Raw genomic sequence first — 18,317 nt, 5'->3', positions numbered from 1 at the left:
AGGGCATCAGCAGAGGCTGGGGGACACAGTGACAGCTGCAAAAACGCCAGTGCCAGAGGCGGCAGGGCCAGCAGTGTGTGTGGCAAGAGGACAGCATGCAGATGTCGTCTGGCGACAGACTGGACCCATCGCTCACACAGGAGTCACTATCTGGGAGCTCTCAGAGACAGAGACATTTTGGCAGAGGGAGCAGTTTGAAAGGGAACGGGGTCACACACTAGTGAACGTTGGAGTGAGAGTATGCTGACTGTATGTTATCATTTCTGGCAGTTAAAAGCCCTCATTTATAAATGCACCAAAAGCCTGTGTTCCTGCCTGAGGGCGGGTGGAGGTTTTAGCAGTACAGTACAAATGTTGACCATCATCTCTTCTAAAAGGAACAATTCGTGCTCGCTTCGGCAGCACATATACTAAAATTGGAACGATACAGAGAAGATTAGCATGGCCCTGTGCAAGGATGACACGCAAATTCGTGAAGCGTTCCATAATTTTATATATGTATATGTACAGCTGATTCACTTTGTTATACAGCAGAAACTAACACACCATTGTAAAGCAATTATACTCCAATAAAGATGTTAAAATAAAATAAAAAGAACACTTCAACAGAGAGCCCCGGCTGAAAGAGCCGAGGGACATTCCTCAGCCGTGTTTGTCCCACCCCTGGTGTTCAGTACAGCCGGGAGGTCATCTGAGCCAACTCAGGCCAGCCACCGACCTACGACCTATGGTCCAGCCCCAAAAGGGAGCCAGGCCGATCATATTCCCACCTCAGGAATCTGAACCAAGAACGCTGAGATGCGCAGGCAGTTAGCAGAGGGGCTGGGGGCCACGGGAATGCGTTGGAAGGTCCCACGTGGCGGAGTCAGAGCCGCCGTGGGAGGGGGAGAGGCCAGGAGGAGGCAGGCAGAAACCTGGGTAGGAGAAGGTGTGCAGCGAGAAGTGAGGCTCTAGAGAAGACGGCGAGAAAGGCAGCGACAGAGGTGGACACCACGACCCACAGAACCCCCAGGGCCCCTCAGTCTCAGCTCCAGCCCTGACTCCCTTTCTCTTGAGGGGCTCTCTGTTCCATGGAACCAGGAATTCCGAGTGTCTGATGGCCAGGGTGACCTCCCTGCAGGATGCTGGGGGCGTCTGGGTTGAAGGAGACCTGATGTTCAGTCCACAGTGGCTTTGCAGATTACAGCCAGGACACTGAAGGACGGTGTGAGCAAGGAGCAGAGTGGACGTGATGATCAGCTGCCTCCCGACCACATCTGAGGTGAAGCAAGAGGAAGTTGACTTTGAAAGCCTTCACACAACTACATTGTGCCTCAGGCAGGCAGGGAAAATGGTGGAGTGGTTATTTCCCCGGATCCGGCAGCTAGAGTGCCTCAAATCCCAGCTGCTTTTTCTAACTGTGAGAACCTGGGCGTAAATGTACTCTTCTAAGTCTCAGTTTCCACATCTGTAAAATGGGCATCAAACAGACCCTCCTCCCTCAGGTTGTTGGGGGTCTCACAGGGTTTGCCTGGAAAACAACATACTTGGTCTCTCCTTTAGATGCTATAATTATGTGCGTAAACTTCTCCATGAAGGGCAAGAGGTGGATTAGAGGCTGAGGACTCTTTCCCTGTAGAATTTTCTACCTGCAGTGACCAGCGTGGGCTTGTCCAATGACAGGATCACACCCCTTCTCTTAGTCTCCCCTCAGGGCCTCTGTGGGGAAAGAGGCTTTCAGAGTCACTCTGGCCGCAGACAGGCTTTACTTCGCCAGGCTTATTAATAGGAGCATGTCCATTTCTGTCTTAAAAAAGTTATTTAATATGAGCTTCCAGGTGGGTGGTCAAATTGCTTTTATTGTCTTCCTCTCAGGAAAGTTCAAGAACTCTCACATTTTTCTGTTTTATTTATAGCAGAACAGTCATAACAGGAAGATCCATTGCTATGTGTGACTTCCTGAGTCAGGAATGCCCAGGCCGTCTGAGGGGGTCTCACAGTCAGGCGCCAGCTCCACCCACCGTCCACCCCCCACTCCCCTTCTACAGTGTCCCTGGCAGACAGTCATCTGCCAGGCATAGGGGCCTCCTGGCTCCAATGAGAGGGGCCTGCCCAAGGGAGGGGCACTGGACTTGGAGAGCAAGAACCTTGGCCTAGAACAAGGCCCCACCGCCCGCATAGCTCAGGCTCTAAATACTAAAGTTCTAAATACTTTAAGAGGGTCTCTGCCTAGAACAAGGGCCTTGTAACAAAAAGTCCCTTCCGCGACCTCAAATTCCACACCCCCCCCACACGCACCATTACTTGCCCTCCTTGTATTTCTTACTCACCCCACTCCCAAACCCTATTTAGTCATTACACCCTCAGGAACCCTCCATCCACTATGGACACACGCTCCCTTTATCCCCAGATCCTCGTTAGAAGGCTCTCATCATCTTTTGTTTTAACAGAAGTCTTCACTTTCTATGTAGCCCTTCAGGAGAAAGTTGCTCACCCTCTCAGGCCCATACCCTGCACCTCGGAAGTAGAAGTGGTGGCTGGATTGTCCTGGCTTTCCTCTGTCACTTCCACACCATTGCTTGGCCAGACTCATAGTTTTCTTTGAGCCTCATGCCATCCAACATCTCTCCTCCTCAATACTGAAAACTGTCCGATGCTCATTCACTGGATCATTCATGGCCTGGCTCTCAGTATTCCTCTCCTACTCAAGTCCTGTGTCACCCTAAGAGATTTCAGTGCCCAGGCAGACAACTGACTGGACTGCTACTTCCTTGATCTCTTTAACTCCAAGGGACTTCAACTCTCCTCTGCTTCAGCCACCACTCCCAGACCCCACCCTTGATCTTGTCATGACCCAGGACTGTGTCATCTGGATTCTAGTAACCTCCTTTATGGTTGCATTCTCCCACTCTTTTGGCTATCTCAAGACTTCATACCCATGATACCTGCAATCTGACCTCCAAGAGACCCCAGCTCTTTGTTCCTTCCATTTCCTTCGGTCTATCAGTCTCCCCAGCTGGAAGTCCAGACTTGGTAGGTGATCATGTGAACTGCACTCACACCAGTACCACCAGTTTCCTTGCCTGCTATCCTGCCATGCCTTCCTGCCCCAACAAATTCCAGTTATTTTCTTCCAGTCTCCGTGGAGACCGTTCAAGTCCAGCTCTTCAACCTGTGCCTGGGACTTCCCCTGCTGATTCCTCTGTTACAACCTCTCCTCTCTGCTTCAACACTCTCACTCCTCTGATATTTTCCTCTTTTCCTATAAATCTGTCCAGTCTATTCCATCTGACAAGAACTCTCCTAAGTCCCTTTCTATCATCCTCCAATTTGAGCTCCCCCCACGATAATCTATTCACGTGTCCCCTCTTTCTCTTACACATTCCCCAACCCACTGCACTCTGGCTTCTGTCCTAACCATTCCATGGAAACTTCTTTCCCTAAAGTCATTGTTCTAGGTACTATTACTGTGTAATAAAGTACAAATTACCCCAAAATGTAGTGGCATAAAACAACCATTTTATTATGCTTGTGCATTCTGAGGGTCTGGAAGTCAGATTGGTCACAAAGTATCGCTTGTCTCTGCTCCATGATGGTGACCAGAGACCTATACACGCCTCTCTATGTGGTTTGGCTTCCTCACAGCATGGTGGCCTCAGGGTAGCCTGGCTTCTTACATGGCATGCCCTAGTGTTCCAGGAAATGAGGTGGAAGAAGCATCGCCTTTTATGATTCAGAAATTGTGACTTTTATAGCCTCAGAAATCCCATAGCACCACTTCCATCATGATCACTAATCAAAGTGGTCACAAGCCCTCCCAGAATCAAAGGGAGATAGTATAGACCCCATCTCTCAATGGGACAGAGGCAAGGTCACATTGTAGAAGAGCATATGGGATGGGAAATATTGTTACGGTCATCTCTGAACGAAACAATCTGCAACAGTCTTCAATGATCTTCCAATGACTGATTCCAAAGGATGTTAATATCTTGATCGCTGCTGTATTTGTTATTGCTGATCATTCCCTGCTTTGTGAAACTGTCTACATCCATCCATCTGGGTTACCACAGCCTTCCTATTGTAGACAGACCTCTGTCTATATCTTCCCCTTCATGAGAATATTCCCTAAGTGTCTATTCTCAGCCCACAGCTTATCTCACTCTTTGGCTTCTCTCCCATGGCTTTGGTTACCATCTACATGCCATTAACTCCCAAAAGTATCCCACCACAGACCTTGCAAGCATTGGAGTATATACCCATCAGCCTGGTTGATGTGTTCATAAATACCTCAATTTTGGCGTCTCCAAAGTTGACCTCACCATCTTCTACTTTAAACCGTCTCCTCCTCTGGTATTCTTTCTCTCTTTTAGGAATACCCAGTTGTCCAAACTTTGACTCTTCCTTTTCCCTCACGTTTCACATCTAATTACTTACCAAGTCATGCTCTTTTTGTCTCTTAAATCATTCTACAAATTTTGTTGTCATTTTACAGATGAAAAGATTGAGAATCAGAGAGGTTATTATTTCCCAAGGTTGAACAGCTAGCATCTATTTCGTCTTTCATGTGTTAATCAAACACTTATTGAGTACAACTAAGTTCTAGGAAGTGGAATAAAAAAAAGTTATGACATGGTCCCTGGTCATTTTCATGGAAGAGATTGGCAAGTAAGCAGTAGATTACTATAATGTGTGATAAATGCTGTGATTCTGGGAAACATTGGGTACAACAGGGGCAGTGAGTCCAACTGGGGGTGGGAGAAGTGAAGGTGGGGGCTGTATTAGTCATCTATTGCTGTGTAACAAATTACACCAAACTTCAGCTGCTTAAAACAGCAAACATGTATTAGATCAACGTTTCTGTGGGTCAGAAATCTGGGTACTGCTTAGTTGGTACCTCTGGCTCAAGGTCTCACAAGGCTGCAATCAAGGTGTCATCTGGGACTGCAGTCATCTCAATGCTTGACTTGGGGAGGATTCATTCTGAATCAATACCCCACTCACCTGGCTGTTGGCAGGCCTCAGGTCCTCACTGGCTGTTGGCCAAACACATCAGTTTCTTGCTACGTGGGCCTCTTCCTAGGGCTACTAACAACAAGGCACCTGACTTCCTTGAGCAAGGGTTCTGCGAGAAAAAGAGTGAGAATAAGGCAAGAGGAGAGGGAGCCCAAGATGGAAGCCATGGTCTTTTTGTAACCTAGTCTTATAAGTGATATCCCATCACTTTTGTCATATTCTATTTCTTAGAAGTGAATCACTGGGTGTAGCCCACACTCAAGGGAAGGGATTGCACAGGGCATGAAGACCAGGAGGAGGGGATCACTGGGGAACATCTCAGAGACGGTCTATCACAAGGGTCAGGTGATACCTGAACTAGACTTGGAAGGAGTTAGATAGGTGAAGAGCTATGTAAGACCATTCTAGGCAGAGAATGCTATATGTGAAATAACCTGGAAGTGAGGGAGAGAGAGCTCCTGGAGTTGGAGGAATTACATGTTCAGGAAGGTTGGAGTGGAGGCTGCCATCCATATGGAGATTAGAATGCAAACTGATGTTGAGATCTGTTTGATGACCAATTCTGTCATCCAATGGATCGCCTGTGCCTCCCAACTTAGTGTCAAATCCTTGCTTAATATGCTATTGTCCACTCTATGATTTAACCAAGTTTTAAATAGTTAATCAACATTGAATATTTCACATACACAACAAAGCTTCATTATATAAAAAGATAAAGAAATTGAACTTGCAATCTCTTTTTTCTTTACAAAACCTCAAAGATGCTCAGAATGATATTCCAGTAGAACACATTTATAAATCATTACAAATGTGAAAAACATGACTAGTATTTCCAGTTATCAGTGGGTAAAGATGACTTGACACTCTGGAATGTATTTATTTAATTTTTAAATAAAATTTTACATTGACGTATAACACACACAGAAAAGCGCACAAAGTACAATTCAATGAATTTTCACAAAGTAAAATATCACCCAGATTGAAAAAAAAAAAATTATCACCCTCCCCCCAAGATATCCATTGTGCTACCTCCTAGTCGCTCTCTCCTTTCCAAAGATATCCACTACCCTGATTTCTCTCATCAGAGCAGTTTTTCCTGTGTTTGAACTTTATTAAATGGAATCATATATTCTTTTTTTTAATTTTATTTATTTATTTATTTTTGGCTGTGTTGGGTCTTCGTTTCTGTGCGAGGGCTTTCTCTAGTTGTGGCAAGTGGGGGCCACTCTTCATCGCGGTGCGCGGGCCTCTCACTATCGCCGCCTCTCTTGTTGCAGAGCACAGGCTCCAGACGCGCAGGCTCAGTAATTGTGGCTCACGGGCCCAGTTGCTCCGCGGCATGTGGGATCTTCCCAGACCAGGGCTCGAACCCGTGTCCCCTGCATTGGCAGGCAGATTCTTAACCACTGCGCCACCAGGGAAGCCGCTGGAATCATATATTCTGTGCTCTGTTCTTGGTGCTCATTATTCGTTTTTGTGAAATTCATTCATGTTGTTTAAATGTAGCAGGGATTGGTTCATCCTCACTGCTGTATAGTATTACATTGCAGTGCTAAAACACAGTTTATTTCTCCATTCTGTACTGGATATAAATTTAGACTGTTTCTAGTTTGGGGAAATTAAGAATAGTAGTGTTATAACCATTCATGATTATGCCCCATGTTGTACATATGTACACATTTTTATTCGGTCTATGCCTAGGAGTGGACTTACTGGGTCATTAGTAGATTCAGACAGTTTTCTAAGGTGGTTTTTACCAGCTTACACTCCAGGAGCAATGTTTATGTGTTCCATTTGCTCTATATTCTTGCCAACACTTTGTATTATTGATATTAACCTTTTTACTATAAGTTATTCTGAAGTGTGTACAGTGAGACCTTATTGAGGTCTAATTTACATTTCTCAAATAACTAGTGATATTGAGCATTTTTTCATATGGTTGACCTTTGAATGTCTTCTATCATGAAGTGTTTGCTTAAACTTTTGCTCATTTCTCTAGTGGATTTTTTTTTTGTATTGCTTTGCAGACATTCTTTATATATTGTACTAATTTCCTTGGAGAGCCATAACAAAGTACCGTCAACTGGGTGGCTTAAACAACAGAAATGTATTGTCTCACAATTCTGGGGCCTAGAAGTCTGAGATCAAGGTGTTGGCAGAGTTGGTTTCTGCTGAGGGCTAGGAGAAAAAGTCTGTTTCACAATTTTCTCTTAGCCTCTGGTGGTTTGCTGGCAATCTTTGTTATTCCTTGGCTTGTAAATCTCTGACTTCATCTTCACATGGTATTCTCCCACTGTACGTGTCTCCATATCCAAATTTCCCCTTTTATAAGGGCACCAGTCATACTGGAGTAGGGACTCACCCTACTCCAATATGACTTCATCTTAACTAATTACATCTGCAATGACCCTATTTCCAAATAAAGTCACATTCTAGGGTGCCAGGGGTTAAGACTTCAACATATGAATTTGAGGGAGAGGGACACAGTTCAACTGATAACGTTGTTTGAACATTAGTCTCCTAGTCTGTGGTTTGCTGTCACTCTCTTAGTAGTATTGTGGTAGGTTAAAGGTGACTATAAGTTCTTTTTCACTCTCCCATTGAGAATTGGTGTTTATTACTCCCTCCCTCTGAATCTAGGCTTGCCCTGTGCCTGCTTAATCAATAAGACATGTTGAAAGCAATGCTGCATCAGTTCTGGTCCTGGCTTTTGAGAGCTTGGGCAGCTTCTACTTCTTCCCTCTTTGGAAGACTTGCTCTTGAAACACCAGTCTGTGAGAAGGCCGAGCCATATGGAGAGGCCGTGTGGAGGTACTCCTAGGTCAACAGCCCTAGCAGAGCTCCCAATCAATAACCACCATTGATGAACCAGTCATGTAAAAGAGCCATCTTGGATGTTCCATCTCAGATGAGCTTTAGATGACTCAACCCCAACCAGCATCTGCCCAGCTAAGCCAGCCGACCCTTACCTTCATAAGAGGGAATAAAATGATTGCTGTTTGTGTCAAGAAGTGTTTTTTTTTTTGGCCGCACCATGAGGCATGCGGGATCTTAGTTCCCCAACCAGGGATGGAACCCGTGCCCCCTGCAGTGGAAGCGTGGAGTCCTAACCACTGGACCACCAGGGAATTCCCATTGTGTCAATAAGTTTTGATGAACGGAAGTTGTTAATTTTAATGTATTCCAAGTTTATCAATACTTTTCTTTAGGTTTAGTGCCTTGTTTAAGACCAATTGGCCTCCTTCTAGGACATGAGTCTTCTCTATGTTATATTCTAGAAGCTTATTGATTATCTTTCACACTTTAATCTACATTATCTAAATGATTTTTGTGTATGATATAATGTAGTGGGGACATATTCCTTTTGAATTTAATAATAATAGTAACTTTTTTGTATTTAAAATTGTGTGGTATAAAACACCAACATAGTAGTAATTTAACCTCACAAGTAAGCAAGAGAAAACTTGACATCTCCATAATTATTTTACCTATCTGCTAACCTATCACTCCCCAAATAGGTCTGAAGACAATGGAGATTTAGTTACTTATTCATTCATAAAACATTTATTGAGAGATTTACATTTATATGTGCCAGATTCTGAACTAGATGCTGAATATAGGCCTCTCTTCATGTAATTACAATCTTGTGGGAGAATGGGCAATAACACGTAATTTAAATTGTGCTGAGTGTTACGAGAAAAGCAGAGCTGCCACTGGAGACCAGGAACTCCTAACTTAGTCCAGCGGGAGGTTGGGGTACATCAGAGAGATTCCTTACAGAAGTGATGCTTGAGACTCATACTAATTATCTAGACAAAGAATTGGAGGGATGAAAATTCCAGGCAGAAGAAAACACAGCATGTGCAGAGAACTCCAGGCAGGGAATAACCCAGCATGTTAGAGATAATAAAGGAGTCTCACGTGGCTAGAGAAGTGAGGGTGAGGCAGACACAAAATGAAGCTGGAGAGGTAGGAAGGGGCTAGACTTATAAGCCTTCTTAAAGGAATCCAGATTTTATCCCAGGAGCAATGGGATGCCTTTCAGAGGGTTTAAGCAGGGGAGTGGCATGATCAGATTTGTGTTTTTTGAAGATCACTAAGGCTGCCTTGTAATACAAGATAGATGTTAGGCTGCAGGCCTGCAAGGTAGATGTTACTCCACAGACCTGCAGACCTTGTAATAGTCCAGCTGCGAGGCCGAAGAAAGAGCCTGGAGACAACGACAGAGACATTAACTATATATTGGATAGGGAATCTTACAAGTCCAAAGTGAAGTCCTGGAGTGACACCTCACCATGTACAGCAGACAGTGGCAGGACCCAGCAGCAGTCTTCTAGAGGGGAGAGGATGGAATCTACCAGTTATAGGGGATGTTGACGTCAGGTTGGCTCATCAATTACCGGGGAAACCAGCAGCTGGGACGGAGGTCAAGCGCCATAGGCCGTTACTGATTAAGCCCTATGATTAAGAGGATTGAATAGTCATGTGAGTAGGGTGTAGGTGAAGCAGGGACTAGACAGCAGGGGATGTACAGAGAGCAAGACAACAGCCATCTTGAGGGCCCTGACCATACAGTAGAACATGAGCAGTGTCTGACACAGGCTTCAAAATGCCACGGTGGTCCCAAGGATGGAGAAATCCCATTGTTGGGCAACAGGAAGGCCTTTATGGAAGAAGGTACAGTTGCATGGCAGAATTATTTGGACATGAGAAGACAGAGTGTGCGTGTGTGTGTGTGTGTGTGTGTGTGTGTGTGTGTGTGCGCGCATGCGTGTTGGGAGGCAGAGGAGAAAGAGTCCAGGTATAGGCAGTGGCCTGCGCTCAGTCATAGGCTAGATAAGTGTGGGACATGTTTGGAGAATGGTTAAGTGTCCAGTCTGGCTGGAGGATAATGGGGGATAAACCTGGAGGGATAGGTAGTGGATATGAAGGGCCCAGAAGGCATACATGGATACCTATATGTACAGCCATTCCTCATAATGTGTGGATTCTGTGTTTGCGAATTCACTTACTTGCTAAAATTTATCTGTAACCCCAAATCAATACTTGCAGCAAGTTTGTAGTCATTTGTGGATATGTGCAAAATTTTTACCAAAATTTTGAGTCAACTGGTGTGCACATTCCCAGCTGAGGTTGCAAGGTGACCCTCTGCTTTCGTATTTCAGCCTCATGCTGTAAACAAGCGTCCTTTTTGTGGTCTATCTGGTGGCACTTTTTTGCATTTTCACACTTTTTGCAGGTGATTTCACTGTTTAAGACAGCCCCAAAGCATACTGCTGAAGTGCTACCAGTGTTCCTAAGCACAAGAAGGCTGTTTTTTGGAGAAAATATGTGTGTTAGATAACCTTTGTTCAGGTGTGAGTTATGGCACGGTTGGCCATTAGTTCAATGTTAATGAATCAATGATACATATTAAAAATATAATGTGTGTATATATATATATATATTTTTTTTTTCTTTAAACAAAAACATAAAACAAAGCTATGTATTGATCAGTTGATGAAAATGTGCCAAAAGGCTTATAGGCACCTAATCCTGTATTTTCCCTGGGAGCAATGGTTCAATATTAGCAATTTCAGTGTTTGCTGCCACTTTATAAAACTTCCTGGAATAATGAGCATTGACTGTACCTATGCACACATTTGCGCCCTGGGAGCCAGTTATTAAACACTACCAACACACCATTGATTGGTGTGTCCTTTCTTGAAGCAGGATCTGAGTGACCCACCTCCACACTGGCTGTAATTTCTAGGCCCCCAGTTAGAGAAGATTCAGTCTTTGGAGTCACCAAGACCTGTGTTTGAACCCACCTCCCCAATTTACTAGCTGTGTGCCCTCAGGCAAGTGACACTGTGCCTCCCCATCCCTGAAAGGAGAATAAGAGCCATTTCACAGATTTTATTGTCCCAATGAGATCATGTATGTAAAATCCTCAACCCAGTGCCTGGCACATACATGGCAGACGGTGAATAACTGTTAATCCTCCTACACTCTACCCCAAATTCCAAGAAAAGGTGGGGGTAAGGAGGCACTCCATTCTCTGTCTGCTGCTCAGTTCCTTGATTATGCAGCTCCAGGCTCCAGCAGTGTGGTGCAGTCATTCTAAATTGGATTTTCAGACTCACTCTGTCTGAAAGGCCCAGGCTGAGTCTTGCAGTGGAGATGCCCAAACCTAAGATTCTAGAAGACCTGCTGTCTGCAAAGGGTTCTCTCTTCTCAGGACCGCCCAAGGGTCCACTTTCCAGTCTAATTCTTGTTGCTTTCCTGTCATGACAGGAAAAATAGGCAATGCTCTAGCCCGTGTCTCTGAGTCCATGGATTCTGGTTTTGTGAGGGGCAAGGGGGTGGGTGTATTTGCTTAGTTTGTTTTTCATCCTGTTTCTCAATACACTAATCTGGGATTCGGAAGCCCCAGCTGCCCCAATTCAGACCTTGTTTTCTCTGACTCAGCTTTACCCTCGAGACAGAGCTTCACCTCTGAGTCATCAGGCTGAGCTTTCGAGGACAGCAGTCTGGCACTCCTACTCCATCCTCCCAGGAAAGGTGCTCTGCCTCCACACCCCAGTGCCAGCCCCATGCCTAACCTGGCTCACAATGCCTAGAAACCAAGAAACAAAATCTTAATGAGATCAGAGGATGCAGAGAGAAAAGGCTTCAGGATCAGGAATCAGAATGCCTAGCTTTCAGTTCCAGCTCTAGCAATTACCTTGTGCAACCTTGAGCTAGTTAGGGAAACCTCCTGAATAGGGGTGTCCTCTTCCATAAAATGGAAATAGTAATCCATGCTGGGTCCATCCTGTAGGGGCAATGGGAGGCCCAAATGAAATAGTGTGAAGTACCCAAAACTCAAGGGCACAAACCCCTGCTCCATGGGCTGGGTCTGTTCCATAAACTAATTTCGTTTGGCTTGAACAATATTGACCTATATATCAAGTGCTTAGCATTTTAAAAATGAGTTGTCAACAAATTGGGAAACTTCACTTAGAGATCTGGATTTACAGCTTCTCTTGAAAAATGGGTCGATCTGGTCATATTAACTTGTTGCCCTGAATGGCGAAAATTGGCGAGAGCTGGGTGGCAGCAGCCCCTTCACTTGGGCAGGAGCCTGGAGCTGCCCTCAAGTGCACCACAGTCCCCACCGCTCCCTATTATTCCCAATACCGAGGCCAAGACTGCGCCATTTATTGTGGCTCTAGGGCCATTGATTTGCTTCTAATGGTGCCCTAGAGGAAGTAAATCATTATAACAACCATGTTTCCATCAAAATGGGAAAAAGAAAGTCTCAGAAGTGTCCCTTGCCCCAAATTATCTCCCCTCTTCACAGTTTCAGTGTCAAAAATGAAACCCCTTTGGTTAGGTTTTACCTGGCACCAATGGACCCTCTGAAAGGTGCGCATAGTGGGTCAGAGCTGGGGTCTGGAGTCCCGCAGGTTCCATACATTCTACCCCTCCCATGCCTGTTTGTCCCCATCCGTAAAATGGGGCGGTACCAGCTCTTTTCTCCTAAGTTTATTGTGCACGGTATGGCACTCAGTGAGCAGGTCATTCAAGGTTAGTGATTGAAATGCAAATATTGTGAACTGATAAAAGGTGTTGTGGTAGATCAAAGTGTGAAGTGAAAGACTTAGTGGGGCTAAAGCAATGGTGGGAAGCAAAAAAGCAAAAGGAAAAGGAAATGACTTAGGAGAGAGAAAAGGTCGGTTACATCCGTCCCTATCCTGCATCCACCTCTGCAATGAAAAAATCCCCGGGGGCGATGTACATCCCCTCACTGCACTCGGACTCCGTTACCCAGACTGGGTTCTAGTCCTGGCTTGGGCAAATCATTACCTTGTGTGATGATGTCTTCCCATCCGTAAGAGGATAGAAATGCCTCAACAGTTAGTTACTGTTGTAGTAAGGATGAACTAAGGTAAATGCATATGAAGGCACTTTGGAAATCTGAAAAGCGCTATACACAGGTTAGGAGTTTTCTTTTTTCAAAAAGTTTTTCTTCCAAACTCCATCCAAAAGCTTTTTGAGTTTATCAAGTCTAAGACCCTCCCCTCGGTTTCGCAATGCCGCCCCTTCCTACACTCCAAAGCCCGCGCCGCGTCAGGAGTCTTTTTTTCCCCTGGCGAAGGCGGGGACTCGGGTGGTGCTGGCAGCCGGCGACGCCGGGCGCAGCTTCGGCCGTCCGCGCCTGGCCAGTCCCGCAGCGGCCGCGGTGGGTGTGCCCCGCTGGGTGTGCGCCCCGGGCTCAGGCCGAGCCCGCCGGCGAGAGGGCGCCCGAGGCGGTGCGCGCCCCGCACGACGAGGGTGCGCCAGCCTGGTGGAGCGCGCCCGGGACGGGGACGGTGCACCCGGAGGCTGCGTGCGCCCCGAAGTCCGAGGCACAGCCGGCGCCCCCCGCCGGCCTCCCGCGGCTCGCCAAGGTAAGGCGCTCCGCCACCCCGGCCCTGCCCGCACCGGCCCGGCGCGACCCGGGTCTTGGCCCCGGCGCTCGGCCCCTCTCCTCTGCCTCCGCCACCCACCTCGCCCCCTCCCCGCGCCGCATCCCCGGCTCCCCTAAAGCAGAGGCTGCGGCAGCCTGGGCCGACTTGGCGCCCCCCGCCCCCCACCGGGGTCCGAGACCGCGCGGGGAGGGGGCTGCCCAAGGGCGGGCGCCACTCGCCTTCCGCCCCACCCGCTCCCCGCGCCCTAGTGCCGGGGACGGAGGAGTTTGGGGAGCGGGGAGGCCGCGTTGTCCTTGCGGCTCGGATGGTGCAGCCCCCGCCCAGAGCCTCCGAGCCCGGCGCTGCGGTCCGGGATGCAGCTTGCGGGACTGGGGCACCCTGCCGCCGGCTCCCAGGACTACCAAGAATCGAGCTCTCAGTCTCCCTTCTTCCGCAAAAGCCGGCCCCCGATTCCTACTCGGGTACCCCTCGGCCCCTGGCTGAACTTTCCAGCGCTCCTGTTGGACCACGACCTTGGGTGGAGGCAAGGGGGCCTCTAGGGGGGCCGGATGTGCTGGCCGCCGCCCCGCCGAGGGCGCTTTTGCTGAGCATGTACGCCACTCGGTGAGATTTCCTCCCTGTCATCTCTCCCTTAAGGTCAAACTTTTGACCCCAAGTACTTTGTCCCTGCAGAGTGGCCAGTTACTTAGCATGGGATTTGGAAAGTCGAACCCCATGGCCCCTACACTAGGTCTGTATTTGCATTTGCCCTGAGCATCTGCAGGAACCAGTGGTTTTGGTTCCCAGGCGCCCTAGGGTTCGGGCTTGGCGGGCCGGGAGGAGGTATTTTGCAGGAGAAGGAGATGGAGGCGCCTCCTTCTTTCTGAGGATGACCCCGTGAAGCCTGGGCAAAGTCCTATTGACCAAGTAGGGTCAGGGGAGGATCAGATGCAGCCAGTAACGCGGTTGAGGCTTGGGGAGAAAGCATCTTGAACACGATTCCCAAGGACTTGCCTGGGTAAACCAAATGTGGGTTCCCTTAGAGCCTTTCAAGACAAGACACAGGAGAACACAGAGCTCCATTTGGAATAAAGGCAGAGTTCACTCTGATATTGCCTTTTCAAGTCCAACCCTCCTGCCCATGTCCAAACCTCCTCCTCACTGGACCATAATGTGAGTTGAGTTATGGGGAATGTTAAAGGGCAGTGAAAATGGGCAATGGCTCAGGGTCCACACCAGACTTTCATTCAATCAACAAATACTTGCTCTGTGCCAGGCACCAGGCAAGGGAGTGGGATACAGATATGAACAAAACTGGCACTGTCTAGACGGCCTCATGGAGCTTGCAGTCTAGTGGCCAAGACTGACTTGAATCAACTCACTCAAATAAATATAGAATTACAAACAGTGCTGAATTGCTTGAAAGGAAAGGATAAGGTGCTATGAGAATCTGTGACACATACAGTAGTCGCTTAGTTGGAAGGCTGATAAGAAGTAACTAGTTCAAGAGGGCGGAAAGAGTCTTCTTGGCAGAAGGGACAGCATGTGAGAGGGCCCTGAGGCAAGTAGCAGAGTCCTTTGGAGGGACTGAAAGACTGTTTACCAAGTGATGACCAGGGGCCCAAATGGGCATGTGCCTTACTTCTGCATCCCATCACCTGGGCCAATCAGTACCTTCTTTTCTCATTCATAATCACGGGCAGTTGGGGTCCCCCTGGCTGGAAGAGAAGAAGGAGAGACTAACATGCCGGTGTGGGACTTACCCGTCCCATGCATGCACTTACTACCAGCACCTTTGCAGACAGCCCATGCCCACTAAGGGCGCCAAGAGGCAGCAGTTCTTTCCTCCAGTTGTTCCCTGTTGCCCACTGTGTTCACGACTGACCAAGGCTTCTGCCAGAAATCAGAAAGATTCATGCTGGGCGTGGTGGTTCACCCTAGGCTTTTAAAACTAGAATGAACTCATTGCCTACAATGTAAAATTTTTTAGGGTGGCTTGCATGGCATTTCCTAATGGGGCCCTGCTTGCCTTTGCAGCCTCATTTCTGGCTTCTTCCCCCCACTGACCCCAGTGAGCATCTCCTATGTTCTACTCACAATTACACTTCAGGCAGTTCCTGGAACACTTGCTGCCTTTGCCCATGCTGCCCTTTCTCTAAAATACACTTCCTCCTTGTTCACCCAGTGAATGCGCACTCAGCTTTCAACATCAACATTTAACCTAAGGTTCCCCCACGACCCCGAGGGCCTTTCCTGACCAGAGAGTCAAATGCTCCCTCTTCTTTGTTTCCGAAGCTCCCCTGACAGGCTTCTATCACAGCGAGTATAAAATGCACCTGAGCTTCGTAAAGGCAGGACTCTCCTATCATGTACCTAACACAGAGAAGGACATAGAAGGTGCTCAGTAAATGCTTACTAGACTAGAAGACCATCTAGTCTAGTATTTTTTAATTTTTTGATGGGGTGGGGGGAGTGTTACGTATATCTTTGAGATTCTGATGAAAATTATGGATACTCTTTTCCAAATGCATATAACCTAAAATATTTTGCATACAATGTCACATGATTCACAGCCCTCCTCTTCCCCCATTGACCCCACTTTCCAGAACTTTGGACTTTAATTTTATAGGAAACAGAGGCCCAGTGAGGTGCAGTAACTGCACAAGTAACCCCCGCAACACACACACACACCCTCACCCCACCCCAGCTCTGACTCTCAGGCCAGGGCTCCTTCCAGCTCTCTCTGCTTCTCTTAGTCAAACAGCCTCTTTTTGTCCCTGGCACTTTGTGAAGGCTGCTGCTCGTGGCTGGAAGATGGATATCTTGGTTTTGCTTCAGTTCAGTAGCAGCCTAAGGTGTGACAGGGAGACAAATTTTGTTATGGGCAGAGTTGACAATTAGGAAGACAGATGGGCCATCTCCCTGGCCTGTTCACTGCCCCTTGCCTTCAATGTTATTACATCTGTTTTAGCCGGAGGAGGGTCACGTGTGTTTCACAGTTGTCTTCTGGGCCCTGGATTGAGCCATGTGGGCTAGGTTTGGAAACGCTCTGGATGGGACCCTTGAGATCAGGGGCCTAGCTCTCGGTCTTGTCAAAGTTTTCCCCCCTGTAGAGCAGGCTATGGGAAGGCATGGAGAGAATGGGGTTCTTGCTCCCCGCTCCTGGAGCCCTTGCGTGCCTGCCTCCTGCTTTCTGCAACGAGACCTGTGCTTCAGGCATCTGGGCCCACGCAGTGCCCAGCTTATCTGCCGATCAGGATCTTCAGTGATACAGTAATTCACTCATTCATCAAAACTGCATTGTGTCTCTTCTTTGTGCCAGGCACTGTGCTGATTCCAGTTTATAAGGAAGGGTCGTAGAGTGTGAGCCAGTGATAGACGGTTCTGCTCTGTGGAGGGTGGGGAAAGAGGTAACCTTTACTTCTAATTCAACCCATTCCTCGGATGGTGTGCTAGGGAGGACAGTTAGGGCAGCTAAGAATGTGCTCAGTTTTAAAACTCTGATCTCACGCAAGTTATGTCATCTTTGCGGGGGACTAAATTTTCTTAACTGTAAAATGGGTTTGATAACCATCTTTTCTCGCTTATCTCTGGGCAGCTGTGCGGATACAGTTATCACATTTCACATGGCAGATCCGTTCACTCCAGTATGTGAAGCAGGAGCAGTACAATATAATAATAGGGTCTGTGTGTGTCAAACCCTGGCACATTTCATGTGTGCAGTAATCCTAGAGATAGGTACAATCATAATCTCAGATGTATAGATGACAAAAATGAGGCTCAGAGAGGTTAAATGATTTGCCTGGGGATATGGAACTAATAAATGATAAAACTGGGATTGACAGAGCTCTCTGTCTCTGGGGGTCAGACAGCTGGCCACTTGGTGCTATTCTGTAGTAGACTATGTGGGAAGAGGCCCGGGCTTGGAAGCCAGGGCATCACGAGATTGGAGCCTAGATCTACTGCTAACTAGCTGTGTGATTTACAGCTGGGCCGTTAACCTCTCTGTGCTTCAGAATGCTAATCTTCCAGACCCAGAGTTTAGACTAAGAGGCTTCTAATAGACCTTTCTGTGAAGTTTCCAGTCTACATGGATAATATTTCAAAGTAGGATTAAAGGAAAGAAGAGGGGCCCTCCCAATAAAAATAGGCTTGTCGTAGTTTCCCTGCTAGAATAAATGCTGCCCTAAGATTTCAAGTACATGGTTAATGTGATCTGCAGGCAGTTATAGATTGGTGGTGTCTGAAGAAGCTGGCTGAAGGTTCCTTCTCCAAGGGAAAGAAGTCTGTTTTCAAAAGGAACGCTTCACTGTCTTGTCGGGGCTCTGGGACCTGGGCCTTGCCCCTCACTTAACTGTCTGGGGACACAGGCATTGTGGAAGAAGACACAAATCCTGATTCTCTCCCCACTTCCGATTTTTTTCTCCAAAGTAAATAAAACTTATCGGCTGGAGATGTTTGTTGCTCTGACGTCAAGGGACAACGGGGAGAGAAATATGACATTGGGAAGAATTTGCTCCATGAATTTGCTCCAGCCTTCGGTGCTGGTTCTCCTCCACAGCCTGGTTTCTGCCCAGAAGCCAGAGATGCCGGCTCTCAGTGAAATCAATTTTGATTTTCATAGCAGGGCACCAGACATCAGGGCTGAGTGTTTCCAAGTGCTGTGTTCATCGGCTGGTCCTTACCACCCCACTCCCCTCCACCTTGAAAAATGTAGCCATCCTACAGTTGGGGACAGGTTTAAAAGACAAGGAACGTCAAGTTGGGTGGCGGCTGAGTAGAGCCTAGTATGATCATGGTCTACACTTCTTAGGTGCGATACCAAGTGTGTAGCAGGGGGCCATTTCATTAGTAATGGTTAAGTTTTTTAAGAGATCGTTTTCAGGTATCATCTGTATGATTTTTAAATAA

At 47.3% G+C, this 18,317-nt stretch overlaps 1 protein-coding gene and 1 non-coding gene across 4 annotated transcripts in view; both read left to right on the top strand.

Annotated features, from left to right (window-relative positions):
- The first annotated feature begins 386 nt into the window (after window positions 1–386).
- On the top strand, window positions 387–492 carry LOC132355219 (U6 spliceosomal RNA). Its single transcript, XR_009499571.1, has one exon. It is a non-coding gene; the product is annotated as a U6 spliceosomal RNA (small nuclear RNA).
- Window positions 493–13,203: 12,711 nt separating this feature from the next.
- Window positions 13,204–18,317, top strand: part of KANK4 (KN motif and ankyrin repeat domains 4) — a 68,021-nt gene continuing 62,907 nt past the window's right edge. For all 3 annotated transcript variants that reach the window (XM_059923843.1, XM_059923837.1, XM_059923841.1), the window contains exon 1: window positions 13,204–13,406. The gene's annotated coding sequence lies outside the window, so the exon portion shown is untranslated. The remainder of the gene's footprint in view (window positions 13,407–18,317) is intronic.

The sequence above is a fragment of the Balaenoptera ricei genome, chromosome 1, assembly GCF_028023285.1.
Source record: "Balaenoptera ricei isolate mBalRic1 chromosome 1, mBalRic1.hap2, whole genome shotgun sequence".
NCBI lineage: Eukaryota > Metazoa > Chordata > Mammalia > Artiodactyla > Balaenopteridae > Balaenoptera > Balaenoptera ricei.
This window is presented reverse-complemented; position numbering and strand designations above follow the sequence as displayed.